This window comes from Lissotriton helveticus, chromosome 5_1, assembly GCF_964261635.1.
Source record: "Lissotriton helveticus chromosome 5_1, aLisHel1.1, whole genome shotgun sequence".
NCBI lineage: Eukaryota > Metazoa > Chordata > Amphibia > Caudata > Salamandridae > Lissotriton > Lissotriton helveticus.
The window spans coordinates 875477671-875499241 of NC_136065.1; positions in this window are offsets into that span (position 1 = coordinate 875477671).

Genomic DNA, 21571 nt, shown 5'->3' on the forward strand with positions numbered 1-21571 from the left:
CCATAGAAAGGGAATACCTAGAGCTTGAAAGAGCTAGAAAAAAGATGGGACTAAAGTCCCATGGTGGCAGCAACTTCCCAAGTGGTAGATCGAAATCTCATGACCATAGGAATTTAAACAAGATTGTCCCTCCCTACCAGAGTAGGGATGTCATCCACAAATGAATAACTTCATTGGAAAAGGCCTGTAAAGTTCAGAAGGTCCCCCAGGAGCAGTGGGTAGCTATCCAGTGGCTCTCCTTTGCAGACAAAGGTAGAGACAAGCTCCTCACTGTTAGAGAAGAGGATGCTGATGATTATATAGTCCTGAAGAGTGCTCTGATTGAGGGGTTTGGCCTAACCACTGAATAATACAGGATAAAGTTCAGAGATACCCAAAAGGCTCAGACTCAGGATAGGGTTGACTTTGTCGATTGTGCTACTAAGGCTCTAGAGGGCTTGTTACTTGGCAGTAAGGTGTGTGATTTCACAGGAGTGTACAACTTAATTATGAGGGAGCAGATACTTAATAATGGTCAAAATCAACTGTTGCATCAGCACCTGGTGGACTCTGATCTGACATCTCCCCAAAAATTGGGAAAGAAGGCAGACAAATGGGTCAGAACCAGGGTGAAGCAGAAGGTTCAGAACCAAGGTGGTGACCAGAAGAAGCAAGATCGTAAGAAATCTGATAAGGGTGGGAAAAAGGGTAAAGACCAGAAGACTTCTCAAGGTCCCCAAAAATCTGCATCTGGTGGGGATTCCCAATCATCCCAAGGAAAAGGCCAAAAGAAACCATGGTGTAAAATCTGTAAACAGAAAACCCATTGGACTAGTGATTGTAATAGGTCCAAAGACTCAACTCCAGCCACCATTGCCCCTAAGGCAACTGTTCCCCCTATTCAGCTCCAAGTGGTGATCCTCAAAATAAGGGTGTAGTAGGGTTAACCATGGGTTCTGAGATGGGCTCTAGCCTAGTCAGAATTCCAACTCAGGCTGTCCTGATCTGTGATGAAGTCATGGATATGTCCTCCTTTGTGTGTCCCAGTAATCTGGGCAAATACAGACAGCAGCCTTTGATAAATGGAAAGGAGGCTTTGGCCTACAGGGACACGGGGCAAGTGTCACAATGATGACACAAGACCTTGTGGCTCCTGAGCAGATCATACTTGGTGAACTGTACCAAGTGACCAATGCTAGCAATGTCAGGACTGACCATTCCTTGGCAGTTGTTAATTTCTCCTGGCAAAATGCGATGCAGCCCGTACTACGAAATTTGTTTTATTAATTAAATTGTTTACTTACCTCCAATTATCCATACTCCGGTTTTTAGCATCCCCCACCCTGCTCCTCCCCCGCCCCGCCTTTCGCCCCACCGCAACTCCCTCCACGGGCCGCGGCTGACTAAAATGAGTTAGTCTAATGCCTGATGCGTGGTCCTTGGCAGTGTTGAACAAAACATGAGAGCAACAGAAACTTGCCACTGAGAAGTCACCAATCTCTCTGGCAACTAACCCCCCCTGCAGGACAGAGGGAGGCAACGCACTTCTAAAACCCAGAAGCAGTGAGGCAAAAGAGAGAGCCATGTACGTTCCAGCCCATAGCACAGCTGACAGGCTAGCCATATATATGGTACATCAGCTCCCCAGAAGTACAAACGCCTACCTGCCACCGCCCACAAGGTTGGGCCGGCAAGCCCGTTCTCGTGCACAATGTATTGAACCACCAGTTCCTTCTGACCCCACGAGGCAGGAGAGGCATCCGAAGACAAGCTGGAGCAGGTGCACTGCGCTTGCTGGAAGAAATTGCACACAAAAGGAACAGGAAGTAAGGAGGGGGGCATTTACAGCTTAAAGGATCATTGTGAAGGGAGGCACGGGGCCTCACTTAGTGTTTCATCTTGGCAAGAGGGATAGGAGGTAATAGTAAATCTACTAGTATCTTTCTTTTCTTAGTGGTGCCTCTATATCCTAGGACAGAAGCGTTACTACTTTTTGTCTTATTAGCGTTCAGCTTTACTTCTATCAACATCAAGGGTGGTTTGTTAGAAGCTAATGAGAGACATTTTGTTATTTCTGCTGGAGGATTTTCAAATAATAAATATTAGTGCATCCATAAAGCCACATGTTTCAGTCAAGAGAGGAGCAGCCCATGTTGGGGAGTAGTCCTGTAGAAAAATAAAACTTGGCAGAGAAGAGTGAGATCATAAAGCTTCAGCCGCGGAAAGTTTAACAAAATACATTCACTCCTCTTCCACAACAGCTGTGCAGATGCCGTTCCAGGGGCATGGCTGGAGATCAACATACAGTAAGCAGCACCAGAATCCAGGTCTGGGGAGCATTCTACAATCAGTATCAGTGGGGGTCTTGAAGTTAGCGTTCAGGGGGCGGATATACAAGAAACTGACGCTTCCGTTAGAGATGCATCAGTTTCCCTGAGCCAGCCTGTGAAACCCTTGCGCCACCATGGATGCACCGTACTTACAATACTGCGCACCATGGAGCAAAGATTGACAGATGCGTCAGAAATTCTGACGCATCTGTTGGCACAAAAGTCACGCATTGCTGGATTAATGTCGAAAGCATGATGCAACTCCAGCAATGCATGGTGAGGCCTATACGTATTGTACTGCTTTATTCCTTACGCCTGCTTCAAACAGGCGTAATGTTTTGACGAAGTGGCGTCCTAGAAGTGGCGCAGTGAAATCTTATAGATTTCACCGGGTCACTTTCACAAGGCTTTCCCTCGTGTGAATGTCCACCATGCATGCATTATACCCGATGCAGGTATAATGTGAGGCAGGGCTTTACAACGTGACACATCTCCCTAGATGAGTCACGTTGTAAATTGGCTGCATTGTTTACGCTGCCGCTGCGTCACAAAAGTAACGCAACAGCGGAGCAAAATTGTCTCAAGGGGCTTGTACATCTGCCCCTTCGTTCTTTGGGCTCCTAACCCTAAAACTACTATTAATGTATCAACAGCATGTGCACTTTATTTTGCACTTTATCTGAGTACGTACTGTATATATATATATATATATATATATCTCCTCCACAGAGCAGACAGAGGACACAAACGGGGATTGCATGGTCGTTTATTCAGAAGAACTGGACGGCAGACCGGTTTCGGCAATGCGCCTTCTTCAAATGCCAAAGTTCATTGCTGCGCCAACTGTGAGGTTTCTAAAATAGGCTCCTCCCTACTTGATAGTGAAGAGCTCACCTGCGCCACTTGTAGTCTGCAGAGTTCAACAGCAGTCAAATGTTCAGACTGCAAGTCCCACAATGCAGTGTGATGGTAAGTACCCGTGTGGCAGGAGTTGAACACAGTGAGGTTACTGGAAACAAATGACCTCAAGTCCCCTACTTCCAGCCAGCCAGACACCCAAACCAAGACTGAAGACGTGAGGCAAATTCCTGCGCCTACCCGAGCAATCTCGGACCGCAAGAATGCAGCAGCTCCTCGGTTCGACAGGGTCATGGGTGCCGGGTCGCAAAACATCCGATCCCTCGGTAAGAAAAAGAGTTTCACCCATGTAGTTTGCGACCTCAAAGCGGAAGGGTCCTCTGTTGCGTGCCACGGGTCAGCATGCCATATATCGAAAAAGATCTCCTCCACAGAGCAGACAGAGGACACAAACGGGGATTACATGGTCGTTTATTCAGAAGAACTGGACGGCAGACCGGTTTCGGCAATGCGCCTTCTTCAAATGCCAAAGTTCATTGCTGGGCCAACTGTGAGGTTTCTAAAATAGGCTCCTCCCTACTTGATAGTGAAGGGCTCACCTGCGCCACTTGTAGTCTGCAGACTTCAACAGCAGTCAAATGTTCAGACTGCAAGTCCCACAATGCAGTGTGATGGTAAGTACCCGTATGTATATATTGTAATTCTAGTACATGCTATTTCTCTTATATTATTGAATGCATTTGTTGTATTTTAGAGAATAGTATGGGCTTTGGGAGTTTAGGCCTAAGCCTGTGAGTTTTAAGCATAATTTATCCTTCATGCACTATAATGCACTTCACTATGCACACTACTAGTCAAGTCAAGTCAAAAAGTATGTTTATTTAGATCGTAATCTTTAAACAAATACATAACAATTAATTATTAGGTTAAAATCATTTCCAACAGTTTCTCATGCAGGTTTGTAATTAAAATCTTGATCCTTTGATTATAAAATAATCTTCCCCTAGACATATGACATTTAACGTTGGGTGCTCATACAATTGATTCCTCCATCTAATTCTTATCCTATTAAAATTTATAAAACCGGCTATCTCCAGACGAAATTCAGATAAAAATTCTAAAATCTATTTCTGACTTATTATAAAACTCTGTACTACCTCTATGAATTTCCCTAGGGCTATTGCAATGTCAATACTTGGTAATTCTGTGATCAGCTCAATTGCTTGCCCCCTGGTTCTTATATCGTATTTTACAAATAATGGGCGCAGCCAAAGTTTGCGCTGATCTAAAATATTTATGCAGTCCAGCAAAAAGTGCACGGAATCCCCTTTTGTACCCAACCTGCATTTGCAACGTCCATTAGGATCCAACATTTTGGTTTTAGTTTCTTTATTTGATAACCATGGGTTAATCCCAATACGTAACCTTAGGATCTCTTGCCTAAACCACAGGTTTGGTAGGAAATCCAGGTAGGGAAACCAGTTTTTCTTTGCCCATGCATTCATCATAAATTCAACCGATATTTTCTTACCAAGATATTCCCTATCCATACTTCTAGTAGCAGCTTGTCCATTAAACTTTAGCTCATTTTTTGAACACTCTACTGTTAGGGTATCCCTGCATATATCCACTTTCATATTTTCGCAAGCCTGTACCATTCTCTTCCTACACATTTTTGCCCATTTTAAATTACTTAGTTGTATCTCTTTCCGACACCAATGTGCAATTTTTTGTTCATTTTCGAGGCGTTTCCAAAATCTTATTGCTGCAACTTGTGACTGTACCCCCCAAGCTGTTGTCCCCAGTTCTGTTCTTATAGCTTGCACCATTGCTGATGGGGGCAGGGATAGAAGGTTTTTCAAGCATTTTCCTTCCTCTAGGTCCCAGTCTCCCTTACCGCTCAAATAAAGGATTTCTGCTCCATAGAGTACTTGTGGTGGGATCATTGCATTGAAAGCTTTTAACAGTGGTCGATGTGATTTATCCCCATAGTCATGGTTAAACATTTTTAAACCAGCGATTGAAGTTTGTGCCTTCGCTTTTTGGGCTTCTAGGTGTGTTTGCCAGTTTAATATTTTGTCAAACCACACACCTAGGTAGCGATATTCATTAACAGATTCTAATTTAAGATCCCCTAAAAACCAATTAAACTTAGTTGCTTTTTTCCCAAAGCATAGGATTTTCGTTTTGTCTAGATTTACCGTTAAAAATGTCTTTATACAAAATTCGTTAAAAGAGTTCAGCTTCCTTTGAAGGCCGATTTCTGTTTGATCCACTATTACGAGGTCATCCGCATATAACAGACACGGCTCCTTTTTGCCATTCATTCTTGGGCTGGCGCTACCCTTCACTTCAAGCCACTCCGGTAGTTCCGATAGAAATATAGAGAATAGCTGGGGGGCCCCTCAGTATCTCTAATTACTTGGGCCCAGTTGGCATGGTGCAATTCTTTTAATATCGTCAACAGGTCTCTTGGGATATTTTTTTTAATTAGTGTTTCCCAGAGGCAGCCCCTATCCACAGAGTCAAATGCGGCTCGGAAGTCCACGAAGCAGCAACAGAGTTTTCCGTTCTGCTCCGTCGACTTCCTTGCCATTGCCCATAGAGAGAAGCAGTGGTCTGTTGTGGAGTGTCCCTCTCTGAACCTCCCTGTTCAATGGGTACTATTGAGTTCTCCTCAACCCAGTCATTTAATCTGTAACGTTTGGTAACGCCACGTAGCTGTATTTCTTATGCAGTATGCCTGATTCTAGGAAGGACTGCAGGTTTTACATGGGCTTTTTATTGAATCAATATCCAAGTGCAAATCTGAACTTTTGCTAGCGGGAGTTGGGGTGAGGTCAAAGCCTACCCCAAAAAAGGTTAATTTGCCAATGATTAGACCTGTTCCTAGTGGAGAAAGGGGTGGCATTAACGTGCATGTGCTGATGAACTTTTCGTACTGCACTGGGCCTGAGAAGGCTCACTCCAAGGAGAACAAATGAGGACAGACAGACATCTGAAGCCAATTGCAGAAGGGGCTCTCATTTGAAGCTTTAAAGGGAGGGAAGGAGGAAGGGGACTAAGCAGTTGTGACAATGTGTGGCCTAAGGCTCTCATGAAGGTCTTTCAATAGACCACTGGAAGACAAGATGTTGGAATGTCCCAAACTGCTGTGCAGGAGATTTGAGACAGTGAGACAGGGGTGGAGTGATGAAGTGTCACAATAGAAAAGGGCACATACAATGCTAGAACACTTCTATGCCACTAGCTGCATCCAACTTTTTTTTACAGGTTTAGTAACTTTAACATGGGGTTTAATGATACATTTTATTGACTGGAATATTGTATACACCCTTGACCTGCAGGTCCGGGGGATGGCATGTATAATTGACTGATATGGGATAAGCATAAACGATATGAATGTGCATCTTTTATGGTATATTTTTAACCGAATAAAGAGTATTACCACAACTACTACTGTTGACGTGTGGCTCTGAGATCTCTCAGTCCCCTGTCACGAGTAGCTCACCAAGGCCCTGCTTTTTTCCCTGATCCGTGTGAAGCATGTACTTTTGTTTCTGCAACCGTGCATACACGAGTGGACTGGGGTATTATTTTCACATATTACATAGAACAATGGGGGTCTGTGAAGAGCAGGTATAAGAAAAAAAACAACTCTGCTTGTAATAAGTGCAGGTATGAGTTCTAGTTACCAATGCCTGTGAAAACGTTGCCCTTTCCTACTCATGGAGTTTTGCTGTCTCAGTTATAACTTCGAAACTGCGAGTACCAGAATGCAATGGAACAAACAATACCACGTGACTTAGTTGCACACAACAATGTTAGTTTTTGTACGGCGCCTTAAATTGCAATGCTGTTTTTAAATGAACATTGGTCTATAACTCGCCGTCTGTTCAGGGATATACATTTGCACCTGAGATTTATAAGCAAACGCAGTTGCTGTGCTCTTTTTTTCAATAAGTTCCCTTTTGATTGTTCGATGTGTATGTTTCTGGAAACATCCTATGAATCATTTGTTGCACCAGATTAAGTGGGCTCATCTGGTTTGAAAGGCAGTGGAGGCCTCAGACTACCTCTACTGCGTACCCTTGAAAAACGACATTATCATAGTGCAAAAGAGAAAAACAACAGCATTTATTCTTAGCCTTGAATGGAAGGTCAGTGCACTAATCTCACTGAAACAGGATCATTAATATTGGCGGGCAGCTAGTTTAAACGGTCTTATAAATAAAGGCCACAAAATGGAGACCAAAGGGAAACGACCATAATGCTTGGAGTGCAAATCCAAGGCGCCTCGAAATCAATAAAGATCTCAAACAAGAACCGAAGCCGAACAAAAATAGTTTTGGGGTGTTTTATTCATTTATTTTGGTTATTGAAGAGTATAAAAAAATACTATTCATTTGAATCCAAAGGACCTGAATTAGCATGTGATAATAAGGTAATCAAGGTGTTTAAGTATTGGCACCCACAATACGACAATCCACCGTTTTTTGTTGGTGAAGGGAATGGCAAGAACACCTAGCAGCCTTAACAAAAGTCACATAAGGGTTGGTAACCTCATGTAGCTGTATTTCTTATGCAGTATGTTTCTTTCTAGGAAGGACTGCAGGTTTTACATGGGCTATTTATTGCAAATACCAACATCCAAGTGCAAACCTGAACTTTTGCTAGCGGGAGTGGGGGTTCGGTCAAAGCCTACCCCCAAAAAAGGTCTATTTGCCAATGATTAGACCTGTTATTAGAGGAGGAAGGGGTGGCCATAATGTGCTTTTGATGATGAACTTTGTGTACTGCACTGGACCTGAGAGGGCTCACTCCAAGGAGAACAAATGAGGACGGAGACCAGGCCGGAGAGCCTGCCCCGGGGCCCGGTTAGAGCTGCTGGACCCGGACACACAGGGGAGGCCTCCCCAGGCCTGTGGAACCCCATCCTAGGTGCTCTGCCATGCGGGGGCCCAAGGACGGAGACCAGGACAAATGTGGACCTGTCCTGGGCCATCTGCTCACTGGCTGAGAACCGCCAGACCCAAGGGGTTCTGGAGAGTCCTGTCCCTAGTAATCCGGAGGAAGGCTACCCCCTTTCTTGTAACCTTTGCACACCAAGTGAGAGAGGCGACCAAAGGTGAGAATGCACCCGGCCTCTTGGAGCCCTGGCTGGGGAAGCAAATGATCCCCCATTAGGACTTCCAGGGTGGCTCAGTCATCTGGTAGTGCCATTGGAAATCATTGCGCTTGACCAGATCGCTGGGCTCGAAGGGCTGCCATCTGGTCGTGCTGTGCCTTAACAAACAGGGCTTCCATTTGTCCTTGGAGTGGACGGGGGCTCCTCTCCCCATCTGGGCCTTAGGCACATGGCTGCAAGGGGGGTCCCTGATGTACCTCTGACCCGGGGCCTGCAGGAACCTTAACATGCCGGTAAAGCAAAGGAGGCCTCCCCATGCCTGAAGGGCCTCCATCCTTGGCCCCCGGAGGTGCTGCAGGCCGGAGGATGGAGCCCATGACCTGGCTGAGCAGGGTAGGCCTCCCCAGGCCCACTGGACCCCATCCAAGGCACTTTTCCAATGCGGCGCCCCGAGTAGGGTGCCCAGGATGGATGGCCCTGGCAGACCTTCTGAACCCAGCCAAGCAGGGAAAGAATTTCCCGGCCTGATGGACCCACACCCTGGGCCCTTGGCAGTGCGGCAGGCCGGAGGACAGGACCCAGGGCAGGGGTGACTGCCCTGGGGCCCGGGATGGCTCTGGTGCCCGGTCAGAGCTCCTGGGCCTGGCCATGCTGGGGAGGTCTCCCTGAGCCCACTGGAGCCTGTCCCAGGTGCTTGGCCATGCAGAGGGCCTGAAAATGGAGCCCAATATGGGTGCCCTCTGGTCAGAGCTTCTGAACTCAGCCAAGCAAGGAGAAGCCTCCCTGAGCCTGATGGGTCCCCATCCTGGGCCTCGTCAGTGCGGCAGGCTGGCGTATAGAGCCCAAGTCACGGGTATCGGCCCCGGGACCCTGCAGGACATCAAGACCTGGTTGGCGCTCCTGGGCCAGGCCACACCAGCGAGTCCTCCCTGGGCCCGTGGGAGCCCGCCCCAAGGACTTGGCAAGCGCTGGACTGATTGACAGAGCCCAGGATGGAGGGAATCCCTGGGGGGCTCCCACCCCTGGGCCCGCCTGGGTCGGATGTGCTGGACCCAGTCGCACAGGGAAGGTCTCCCCACTCTGCCATGCAGCAGGCCTGAAGACTGTGGTGAGGATGGGGGGCCCCCACCCCAGAGCCCACGGGGCCCCGATCCTGGGCCATCTAATCACTAGCTGAGGACCACAAGGGGGTCTAAGGTACCCTGTCTCTAGTAATGAGGAGGAATGCTACCCTTTAATCTTGTAATCCGTGTGAACCGAGTGACAGAGGGGAACGAAGGCGCCAATGCACCTAGTCTCCCGGGGCCCTGGCTGGACTCACAGAAGCAAATGTGCCCCTATTGGGACTCAAAGAGTAGGTCAGCCATCTGGTAATGCCAGTGTAAAGCAAGGAGTGAGACCAAATGGTCTGGCTCAGGGGACCCTGTGGCCCGGGTGCTCAGAGCCCCAGCTGGGCTTCAGGCACAGGCCTGCAATGAGGTCCCAGATTCAGCTCTGACCCAGGGCCCACAGCACCTTATCACACAGGCGAAGCAAAGTAGGACTCTCCAGACCTGATGGAACTCCGTCCTGGGCCCTTTGCTTGTGCGGCAGGCCAGAGGATGGAGCACGGGGTGGGGGGTCCCTCTCTGGGGCCTGGCGGGGTCCTTGAGCCAGGTTATAGCTCCTGGGCCTGACTATGCACTATTTTTGTTCCCCTAGATTTTGGACCCTACCTCAGCCAGCACCCAGGGAAACCTATCCAACCTATGGGTATTTAGGGAGGGCTGACTTGTGTTTACGTTTTATTACCCAGAATTCCTAGCAAACCAAAACGTTGACTATTAAAAACAATTTGTACTTACATTTCTGTGATGGAAAGTTCTGGAATCTGCAGGGAGCCACAAACTTACTTCTACCCGGCATTCCCCCAGGTTTCCCAATCTTTTCCTGCTCGAAGGCTGAAAAATAAAATAAAAAAATGAAATCCCACTGCTGTAAACAGCAGAGGGATTTCCTGGATGTGTGCAGAGGACGTAACTGTTATATACTCCTATGTACTCCTCACATGACCACTGTGGCGGAGGACATAACCATTATGTCCGTGGCACAGAAAGGGCTAACACAGAGCATAGGTAAACTAATGGTTCATAACACATTCCACACACATGAGTGGAAATTGAGCTGGAACACACAGTCAGTCAATTGACCTTGCCAGCATGGAAGTCCAAGTCATTTTAGAAGTGTCTCAGCCGAATGACTTACAAATCCCAAACATAACTCATTATCAGGTACTCAACCTAACAAGCTACATACAGTGCATCTATCTATGAGCAAGAACATCAGAGAGAAGAGAGAAAACGATTGCTATAGAAAAGTACAATTTTCAGGTGAAACATGCTGTACTTGACCCAATGAAATAGGTGACCAATACTCCCTGTAAGTTAGAATATATAAAAAACATGTGATTCAATCATAGAAGTATCCAAAAACACTTGAGATCTTCAGGAGATGTATTTTCCCATCACCAGACTAGTCAGAGAATCATTTCACACATTTGACAGTTCCAGCTCACTGAATGTTCATTGGAGCAAGGGAAATGAAAGGTACCGCTGGGAACTAGCCAGGGAATGAAACAGGGAGGCACATTTATTAATATTTCATAAAACAATGTGCAACATGCAAAGTTCAGAGAACAGAAATGCTCCATGTTTACAGAAGATATGGATAATTTCTGCTCTCTACTTCCACTGGTGCACTATGTGCTGCCTAGGAGCCAATGTCGGCACCCTTCAACCTTAGTGCAAGGGTGCCTGCGTTACAGCCAGGACTGTTTTTGCACAGAAAGGGGTACCTTCCTGCAGAAACACAATCCTTAGAGGCATTTTCTCTTTCTGTGTACTGCATAATGCAGCATACATAGAGAAAGGCAAGGTTGTAGTCACCGCCATAATATTGTTTGCCCCTCTCCCAAATGATCCAGGCAGATAGCAAAGCATTTATTGAAAAATAGCTGTATCTAAACAAACTGTATTCAAATTTGAATGCAAATAATCGAGTCAAAAAGAAAACTAGGGGCACTGGGAGTAGAGGTGCTTGGGTGGGTGGTGCTGAAGCACCACCAAAATAACAATGCTGGAGGTCATTTCCTTTGTGTTCAAAGACAGAGGTCAAATGCCAGGCTATGTCTTCTGACACATTTCTGCTTATTCTTTTAATATGGTGATGATGTTTGCTTTTCTTCCTTGGACTGCAAAGTGGGATAATTTTGTAAAGTGAACTATGTCTCAATCTTGCTGGGGTACATAGAGTGCGAAAACAAAGATTGTTAGATGTCAATTTATTTGTAACATACAACAAAATGTAATTACCTGTAAATGACCTGAGTAAACATTTCAACGTATATCAGCAGTTGTGTAAACACGAATGAAGGACACTTTGTTTTGTTATTCTGTAGTGTGATGGAAACATATATTTTAACAGGATCAAAACAAATCTTGGTGGTGCACAGATAATGAATATTGTATCGAATTGTACTATATAGCAGCATTTGTAAAGTGCTTACTTCCTCTGTGTGGAGCACTGAAGCGCTTACCTACATGGGCAGAAAGTTACGCCCTAGAGGGTGTGTGGTTGGAAAGGTGTGGTCTTTGTTTTGTATACCTATGTGGGAAGTGTTTTCGTGTTGTGCATGATTACTACCGAGGTGGGATTATCATGTTATGAGGCACACTGCACAGCAGTGTTGTGGATGATAATGTGTGATAGATACCAATATGTCGTTTTTTGAGTACACTGGCAAATTTTAAAGGCTCTGCAAGTACCTTTATTGTATTTCTCATGATTATAGTCTGCTGAGCTGGTTACTGTTCTAGGTTGTCTAATTAGAAATTGTGTTTCTGGTTGTGGACCTGAGCCTGCATGATTAGAGGGAGAGAGAAGTGGTGTATCTGGTGGAATGGGCATTGCTACTATCATCCCTTATCTGAATGTCATTGTGAGAAACAGGCATAGTTATGGCCACTGGAATTATATGTCAGAAGATGACCAAATTATGTGGCAGGGCTGACTAAATTAGGTGGCTAGAAAAAGCAAAGTATGCAACTTACTGCATCACACTTCGTGGTAGTATTACTTTGCGATTTTGTCATTTTGTTCACATTAACACTGTCTGGGGATAGGTCACACGTCATTAGTAGTAGTTAAACTTCCATATAGGATAATATTTTGTACAAAGCTCCGACTGCGCAGCAAAACAGAGGTCACTGCAATTGTAGTAACTTTTTCCAGCGCTGACAGCCTACCTGACCACACGCCAGCACTCTGCCTCTGCCCCTGGGTTGCCAACGCTGTAAGTCTCGCCGCCATCGACATCCAGGAGCGGCTGGAGACTACAGCTCCCAGTGGGCTTTGCGCGGACTTCCTGTCCCCGCTGTCTTCGTGCCCGGAGGCGCTACAAAGCGGAGCCTTGACCTCGGTGGAGCGGGGGTGTTTTCCAGCGCTGACAGCCTACCTGACCACACGCCAGCACTCTGCCTCTGCCCCTGGGTTGCCAACGCTGTAAGTCTCGCCGCCATCGACATCCAGGAGCGGCTGGAGACTACAGCTCCCAGTGGGCTTTGCGCGGACTTCCTGTCCCCGCTGTCTTCGCGCCCGGAGGCGCTACAAAGCGGAGCCTTGACCTCGGTGGAGCGGGGGTGTTTTCCAGCGCTGACAGCCTACCTGACCACACACCAGCACTCTGCCTCTGCCCCTGGGTTGCCAACGCTGTAAGTCTCGCCGCCATCGACATCCAGGAGCGGCTGGAGAATACAGCTCCCAGTGGGCTTTGCGCGGACTTCCTGTCCCCGCTGTCTTCGCGCCCGGAGGCGCCACAAAGCGGAGCCTTGACCTCGGTGGAGCGGGGGTGTTTTCCAGCGCTGACAGCCTACCTGACCACACGCCAGCACTCTGCCTCTGCCCCTGGGTTGCCAACGCTGTAAGTCTCGCCGCCATCGACATCCAGGAGCGGCTGGAGACTACAGCTCCCAGTGGGCTTTGCGCGGACTTCCTGTCCCCGCTGTCTTCGCGCCCGGAGGCGCTACAAAGCGGAGCCTTGACCTCCGCGTCGCGGGACGCGCGCGGGCGACGCCGGGCGGAGCCCGGGCAGAGGGCGGGCCGTCTGTGGCCGTCCGGGGCAGGAGGAGGCAGGGCAGGGCCATCCCACTTTCATCCACCGCACAGGTCTCAAACTGTGGTGCTTCACCGTGGGGCCGGAACTCAGCATGTCAACTCGTTCCGGTAAGGCCTTGAGGGGTGGCGGGGAAAGCGCCCCTGGGGGCACTATGTTCGGCTCGATGGACAAATTCCTCACTAGGGTGGCGGCTGTCATCGACAATGAACTCGCCATATCAGAAAGGCGCCTTTCTTTTGACTTTCCCCCCTCTAAAAGTCCATCTCCAGCAATAGTGTTGTCCCCACAAAATTCTATTTCCCCTGCACTCTTGCCTGGGGATCTACCTAGGGACTCTTACATTGCACCCTTAGAGGGTGGTATAGATGGGGTAGAAAGCTCACAGACTGGTATCCACTTTACTAGCCCTTGTGCCGCGCCTATAGAACCCTGCACCGAGTTTCCCATAGCATGCCCTCCTGGCATCCAGTCCCAACACTGCTCTGAGGTTTCTGCTCTTGACCCACAACCCCCGCCTAAAATTCGACCTAACCAGGAGCTCAACAAAAGGAAGGGGAAAAGGGCAATTTACACTCGAAAGGGCTGTCCATCCAAAATTATTAAGCATTCCAAGTACCCGCCCCAGAGGGGTCTTTCCCCCCCGGGTGCCGTAGGACTTGTACCTTCAGGGACACCTATCTCCGCTCCAATTGTAGTTGATACTGTATTACCTTCCCTGCTGGTCCCATCAACGCCAGACCTAGCCAATGTGGGTCCCTCTCTGGAGTCGATTGAGAAGCTGGTCAGGTCTCTTTTGATACCACTTACTGACCAGGTCAAGAGGTTGGGGGATAGGCTTGACTGCTTTGAACAGGTTACCAGGGATAATTTTTTTGCCCTGAAAACACTGTTCAAACATCAGCCAAAGCTCAGTGAGGATAAGCCAGACAGGATAGATAAGACCAATAGGATAGAGGTTCCAGTGAGATCCCCCTCGGGAGATCAGTTGATGCAGCCGCCCAAGCGACCAGTCCCTGGGAATACTATCTCGGTTGCTCCTCAGGATGGCCCTAGGCAGACGAAGCCGAACGTCGCTACCCATGCTGCTCAAGTGCATGCTACCCCTCCCCCAGTAGCAACAACATTGGTGCCTATTCAAGGCCCAAGGCAACATCAGAAGGGAGGGACGGGCCCTACTTCGCAACCTGGGGCCGTTTCACCTGTTACAACTGGTGGCATAGCATCTACTCCTAAGGTTATACCTATCCCCGTCCCACCTATAAACCCTTCTCCTGTAGGTCCGCCTCAGAATATTAGACGAAAGTGCCCCCCAGTTAACCTCCCCCCTGAGTGCCACCCGTATGTTGTTATTCTTACCAAAGTCCCCCCTATTAGGAGTACCCAGCAGGAAAACCATCAGGCACTTAAGAACAAGGTCATCCACTGGCTGAAAGCCAATAGGCCCTTGCCTTCGGGAGTGGATGGTATTATTCTTGGTGTACGCAGGGTGGGATGGATTGGAAACGGGAAAAAATCGCTTGAAGGGGATTGCGTGGTGGTAAACTTCCAAGATGCTAGGGTTGCCCATTTGATATGCTCTCAAGGTCAACCCACGGTTGGAACGGGTATCGACATAGTCGACTTGACATTCTTTTACCCACGGTCCATTACGACCACTCCCACCTTCCACCTTGGCCAACCCACCCACTTTAGCAGTCCTGGGGGCCAATTTTCTGTGGAGAACACCGCCCACGGCCTTTCTACCCCGGGAGTTTTTCCTCAGCGGCTATGCCTAGCTCCAGTGATACCGAACTGGGGACCTTGGAGTTGCTGACTCGGTAATGTTCCCGGGGAGGTCTCTGTGGCTCCAAGCCTTGTTGTTGAGCCAACATCTTACTTTAAAACCAATGGCTCCTCTTCCTCATCGCAAATTCAGGCTACGGCCGAGCTTGTAGAAGAGACAGGGGAGACTGGGGCATCCTTTAACCTTCTGGCTAGTCCCCCTGGTGTGGGAGCTGTGGACTTATCGCTCCCTGTCGAGGAGTGTAGCATTGCGGCTGTAACGGACCCTCAGATTAGGGTTTTCAGCTGGAATGTGGCGGGCCTCGAGAGGAAGCTAGCGCTGCCGGACTGGAACGAGCTTGTGGAGCAATACTCCATATGCCTGTTCCAGGAAACCTGGAGTCGGGTGCCCCTACACAAGGCGGGTTATTCCACCCACTTTTTGCCGGCAGTACAAAGTGCAACCGGTAGGGGCCGCCCTTTGGGTGGCCTACTAATCTGGGTAGCCACAGAACTCAATTGCAGGGTGGTGGAGCGGGACACTAATTGCCCGGATCTCCTAAATATATTGCTGAGAAACTCCCAGGGCCGAGTCATTTTGAACATTTTTAACATCTACGCCCGTGGCACAAAGGGGGGAAGAGAATCCCCAGTAATAGCCTGTCTGGAAGCCCAGCTCCGCTCATCTCCTCATAGGTCTTGTACCTTGTTGGCGGGTGACCTGAACTGCACTTTCGAGCCCCTGGATCGGGAAATCCTAACAGACCAAGAGGAATATGATAACGGGTGGGGGATTCCGCCCCTCGAGCTTAGTCCTATTAAAAAGTGGACAGAAGTGGCCCTACAGATCAACTCACTAGCCATGGAGTTTGGTCTTAGAGCTGCCAACGGTAGGACTAGGTCCGATAAAGCAGGGGCCCACACCTATAACAGGCTAGGGCACATGTCACGGATTGATTACTTTCTCCTTGACCTACACCTGTGGAGCTCGGTGGAGGACATGGTGATTGTACCTTCTGTAGAGAGTGACCACAATCTCCTGTCCCTCACCTTGTCCTACAGGTGTCTTAATAGCACTGTGAGTAGATCTCCTTGTAACCCCGCCCCGGACCCGTCAGTGGTCACAAACTGTGGACGACGGCTAAAGTGGGCGAAGCTAGCACTTTCAGAGGAGAAAACTTCTGCCATTAGGCAGCTCCTAGTTTCAGCCCTAGCTAATCTCGATTGCCAAGAGGAAGGGCTGATGGAGGTGGCACCCAGGTTCTGTGTCATAACTCAGGCCATTAGCGACCTCTTCGTAGTTCCAGCTCACTCGAGTAGAAGGAAACCAAGCACACGATTGGGCCAGGGCTGGTACAATCAGAAGTGTAGGGAGGCGAAGTCACTTCTCATTGAGGCAGTCAGGTCCAAACTACCGTCTAGGACTAGGGAGGCCAGGAGACACTATGCCCTCTGCCAAAAAAATGCAAGGATGGAGTGGGAGGATAATTTCTGGCAGGACCTCCTGGCTGCCAGTCGTGGGAAAGATGCCAAAGGTTTTTGGGACATGGTGGGCAAAAGGAATCGTCCTGATGACACCCGGAGGACGTGTACCATCAACGCCCAGACTTGGTTCTCCCACTTCCAAAAACTTTATACTGCTGTTGTAGGCCCACTTAATGACTCTTTTAAACTCCCACCCTTTACTCTAGTTCGTGACTTGGAACTTTTTTCTGCTTTGGATGTAACAAAGCAGATTAAAACCTTGGTTCCTTTGAAAGCAGCTGGTCCGGATGGCCTACCAGGCGATATCCTCCGCGCTTACCCGGAAGAATGGGGGGTACTAATCTCTGCACTCCTCAACGCAATTATGGGGGGAGGCCCTGTGCCTGACTCCTGGAGAGGTGCGGAGGTGGTCCCCATTTACAAAAAGGGCAGCCGGGACTTACCCGGGAACTATAGGCCCATAAGCCTAATAGACTCAAGCCAGAAATTGGCGGGGAAAGCCATCTTGGGGAGGATCACCCAATGGGTGGACGACAATCACATCCTGTCCGATATGCAAGCTGGGTTCCGTTCAGGTACAGGAACTATAGAACAGGTCTTCAGGCTCTTGTTATTATACTGGAAGGTGGTGGTGCTGGGCAAAGGCAGTCTTTACTTGGCCTTTATTGACCTTAAGACTGCCTTTGACCTGGTACCAAGGGAGGAACTTTGGAGGGTGCTTCACGGTTTAGGGATGCCCCCGTACATACTAAACCTCCTTATCAACCTGCACACCAACACCTATGCCCAGGTTAGATGGGGGCTGAATGGGGAAAAGACCGATAAGATCAGGGTCGAGAGGGGAGTAAGGCAGGGCTGTGTTTTGGCCCCTACCTTATTCTCCCTCTATATTAACGGGGTGGTAGATCACCTACTGGGCGAACCAGCAGACGCTCCCATTTTGGGAGGAGTAAAAATTCCAACTCTGTTGTTCGCCGACGACACCCTCCTCATCTCTAAAACCCCCAAAGGTCTCCAGACACTGCTGAACCGCTTCCAGGACTTCTGTACCACCAAGGGCCTTGTTATCAACGTAGACAAGACTAAGTACCTAGTTATGCATCCACCGCGCAAACTTGGCCGCCCTCCAATTCTGAACTCTATACCTCTAGAAAGAGTGGCAGAATTCGATTACCTGGGAATCCGACTGAATGATGCGATGAGCTGGACTGCCCACATTGAGAAAATGACATTGGCCCATAAAAGGGTGGGGGGTGCTCTTCTTAAGGAGTTTAACAACTCTACAAAACATTGTGTTGCCCCCCTACTTGAGATCTACAAAGCACGTGCGGTCCCTGCGTCACTTTATGGAGCGGAACTGTGGGGCTTGGGCAAAGTTGACTCACTGAGCAAGGCCGAAAATAAATTCATCAAGGATCTCCTTGCCATTCCATCGAGCAGCCCGACCATCCCAGTGCTCATGGACACTGGCTGCAAAGCCATAAGGGATCAGGCTCGGCTTCGACCCCTTCTGCTCTGGGCACGTTTATGGAGGGTTCCGGAGCTACAATCTTATGCCAATGGCTTGGCAGAGGTGATGCACTCTGATGGTTGGCGCAGCATCAAATGGCTGAAGGATATAAAACACCTCTTAGGGGAATTAGGTTTGGACTCTTGCTGGCATAGTCACTCCGCCCCCCCAAAGGAGACCCTAAAAAAACTTTTTTGGGAGTGGATCAGTGTGAAGCGCTTGAGAAGTCAGCAGCACTGCAAAACCACCGCAGCTTTCCTGCTGTTCAAAGACGCTGCCATGTACGAGCCATACATGGACATAATATCAGTTGCTATGGACAGGTCCTTGTATATTAAATTTCGGTTAGGAACCTTACCCTTGGCCGACCTTTGCTCGAGGTGGAATAAAGCCCAGCCCACATCATGCTTCTGTGCTCTTTGCCATGATAAGCCAGAGACGGTGCCACATTTCCTCTTCGAATGCCCGGACTATGGTCGCCCCAGATCACGTTGGCTTGGTCCCATCTGCAGAGAACTGGGGACTCGTCAGCACTCCGTTGCACTCCGGATTCTTTTAACCAATACAGCCCCTCCCATTGTTTGTGCTGTTGCTAAGTTTTTAAAATGGGCTTGGTTGATTAGACTTAGAAGACTGTCCACATCAATTTAATCGTTTTTTATCTAATTTATGCTGACCTAACGTGTTTTTAATTCTTACACTATATGTACAGTCTTACTTTTTTTCGACATGCTGTTTTTATCTTTTGTACTGCTTTTATGATATGTGCATATCGAAATAAAGCAATCAATCAATCAAAGTAACTTTTGATCCATTGACTGGAAACACATTTTTTGTCTAAAATCTGCAAATTATATATCAGATGGTGGATTATGTGGCAAATGCAACAAATCCATAATTATGTGGGAAACACCACAGTAACAGACTTGCATAATTCCAGTGGCCCTGACCACAGTGTAGATATATGTGGGCCCTGCAGTGGTGGATTAGATTAAAGTCCTCCAATTAGCCAGTTCTGTCTGACAGATCTCTTCAGTTATTCCAGCCTCTGAATTTGGTAATGGCTCGTTTATTGGCTGGGCAGTACTAGCGATAGATAACCCTTGTAGGAGATCCATCTTATGTGAATATAAGGGGTGTAAGTTACAGTTGGCTTCAAAACACTGTGTATTGTGGTATTAGGATTTGAGTGATCCTGAAATGTTATATAGGAAATTACATAGCAATCGAATACCTCAGTGAACTATAGATGAGCCCTCCTTAATTTACCTCCCTATCGAAAGTAGTTGCTGGTTAGGTTGTTTCCAGTCTGTGGATTGTAACCTGAAGATTGAGTTTGAGGGTGCAACTGTCTTTCTGGGTTCTGTTGTTGGGATTTGGAGTGGTGGAGTTGGCAAATAGCAATGTTTGTCGCTGCCTTTGAAGTGTATATGCTCCTGAATGCTTAGAATACTGCCTAATAGTTAATTCAATAGCTTGGGAGCTTGGGGTGAATGTGATTTCACCGAAAAACTATTTCATGGAATATAATTACTGAGAAACCAGTTCACCTAAATTCTTTAATGGAAATTTCCAGAATGAATGACTCATACCATTTCATTGAAACTTATTCATAGAATGTCTTTATGTTTGAAATTGGCTTTACCATGCTTACTTTTTTAAGGTGCAAATGCAATGGTTGTAGGTCTTACTTTCAGAAACAGTTTTGTTGGAGGTATTTATTTCAGTGCTTTACTTCAAGGGATGTCATTTCAGATTTAACATTGTCAAACAATTACTTTGGGCACTTTTAATTTGCTGCCCCTCACCACCTCAAAACACCCTGCATCCCTGCCCCTTAACACCTTTCATCACACTTAAATACACCCTTCCCTGGACCCTAAAAGCCCTTTCTATCCCTAAACCCCACCCATCCCTGAAAGCTAGAAAATCCTCACAACACCTAAAGTACACCCATCCCTGACCCCTAAGGTACACCCATCCCTGTAGTATAAAAGCCCTTTCTATCGCTACACTGCACCCATCCCTAAATTCTTAAACCCCATGTACCTCTACATTCCACCCATTCTTGAGCCATTAACCCCTTTCAACACCTAAAACCCCACCCATTCCTGATCTCTTAAAACCCTCATCCCCCCAAACTTCACCTATCTCTGAACAAAAGAAAGCCTCACATCCCTAAATACCACCCATCCATGACCCCTAAAAATCTCTCACCACCCCTAAACTCTGCCCATCTCTGATACCTAAGACCTCCTTTCAACATCAAGACTCCACCCATCACTGAATCCTTAAAACCCTTTCACCATCCTAAATCCCACCCTATTCTGAACCCTGAAAACTCTTCACCACCCCTAACCTCTACCCATCACTGACCTGGGAAATCCTCACCACCCCAAAACTCCACCAATCCATGAAACCAAAACCCCTCAACAACCCTACAGTCCACCAATCACTTAACCTTAAAAATACCATGCCACCCCTAAACACCGCTCATCCGTAAACCCTAAAACCTCTCACAACCTCTAAACTTCACCGATTTCTGATAACCAAAAAACCCTCACCACTAAGAAACTCCACCCATCCCTGAATCCTAAAACCCCTTTCTATGTCTGAACTCCATCCATTTCTTGGCCCCTAAAAACCCCTCAACACTGCTAAACATTACCCATCCCTGAACCCATAAAAAATCACTAGTTCTAAAGTCCATTCAAGTTTAATTAATTGTGTATTTCCTTTAAAATTATCTTTCCTTTAAAATGTTTCCTTTAATTTTCAATGTATTTATATTTCCTTAAAATCATATATCATATTTAAAATTGGTTTTCCATGATTTGTTACTAGAAAAATGGGAGGTGCCATGCAAGCAGCACCAAAGAGAGGTTATCACAGAGTAGGATCCTAGATGCAAACCGTGAAACAACCTCTCAGAGCCTTGGCATCATCTACGGCTCTTCTAACTGGAGATGAAGCTGCTGTCCTCAGCCAAGCCACAGGCCTCCAATGAGCCATTCAAGGCTAACACAATCACCTATCCTTTTCCATAATAACCTGTCGACCTAGTCAATACCTGACGAAGGTTTCCTTTTGTACAGTATTTTTTGCTCAACCAACCTGTACCTATAAGGGGTACATGACAATGCTGCAGCCTGATTCAAGTCCATGGAGTTTTGACTGGTGCTTTTGTTCAAATGTAATTGAACTGTTTATCTCTTGTCACAACCTTAGAGTGAAATTCATTGTGGGAACTTCCCAACTATCCCTGTAAAATGGCTTTCAAATTCTACCTAGTAGTGAAATAGAGGATAGTTCACCGACCTCAGGCTCAAGCAGACGTTAAGCACCAAAATCTAGGAACATACGGACAC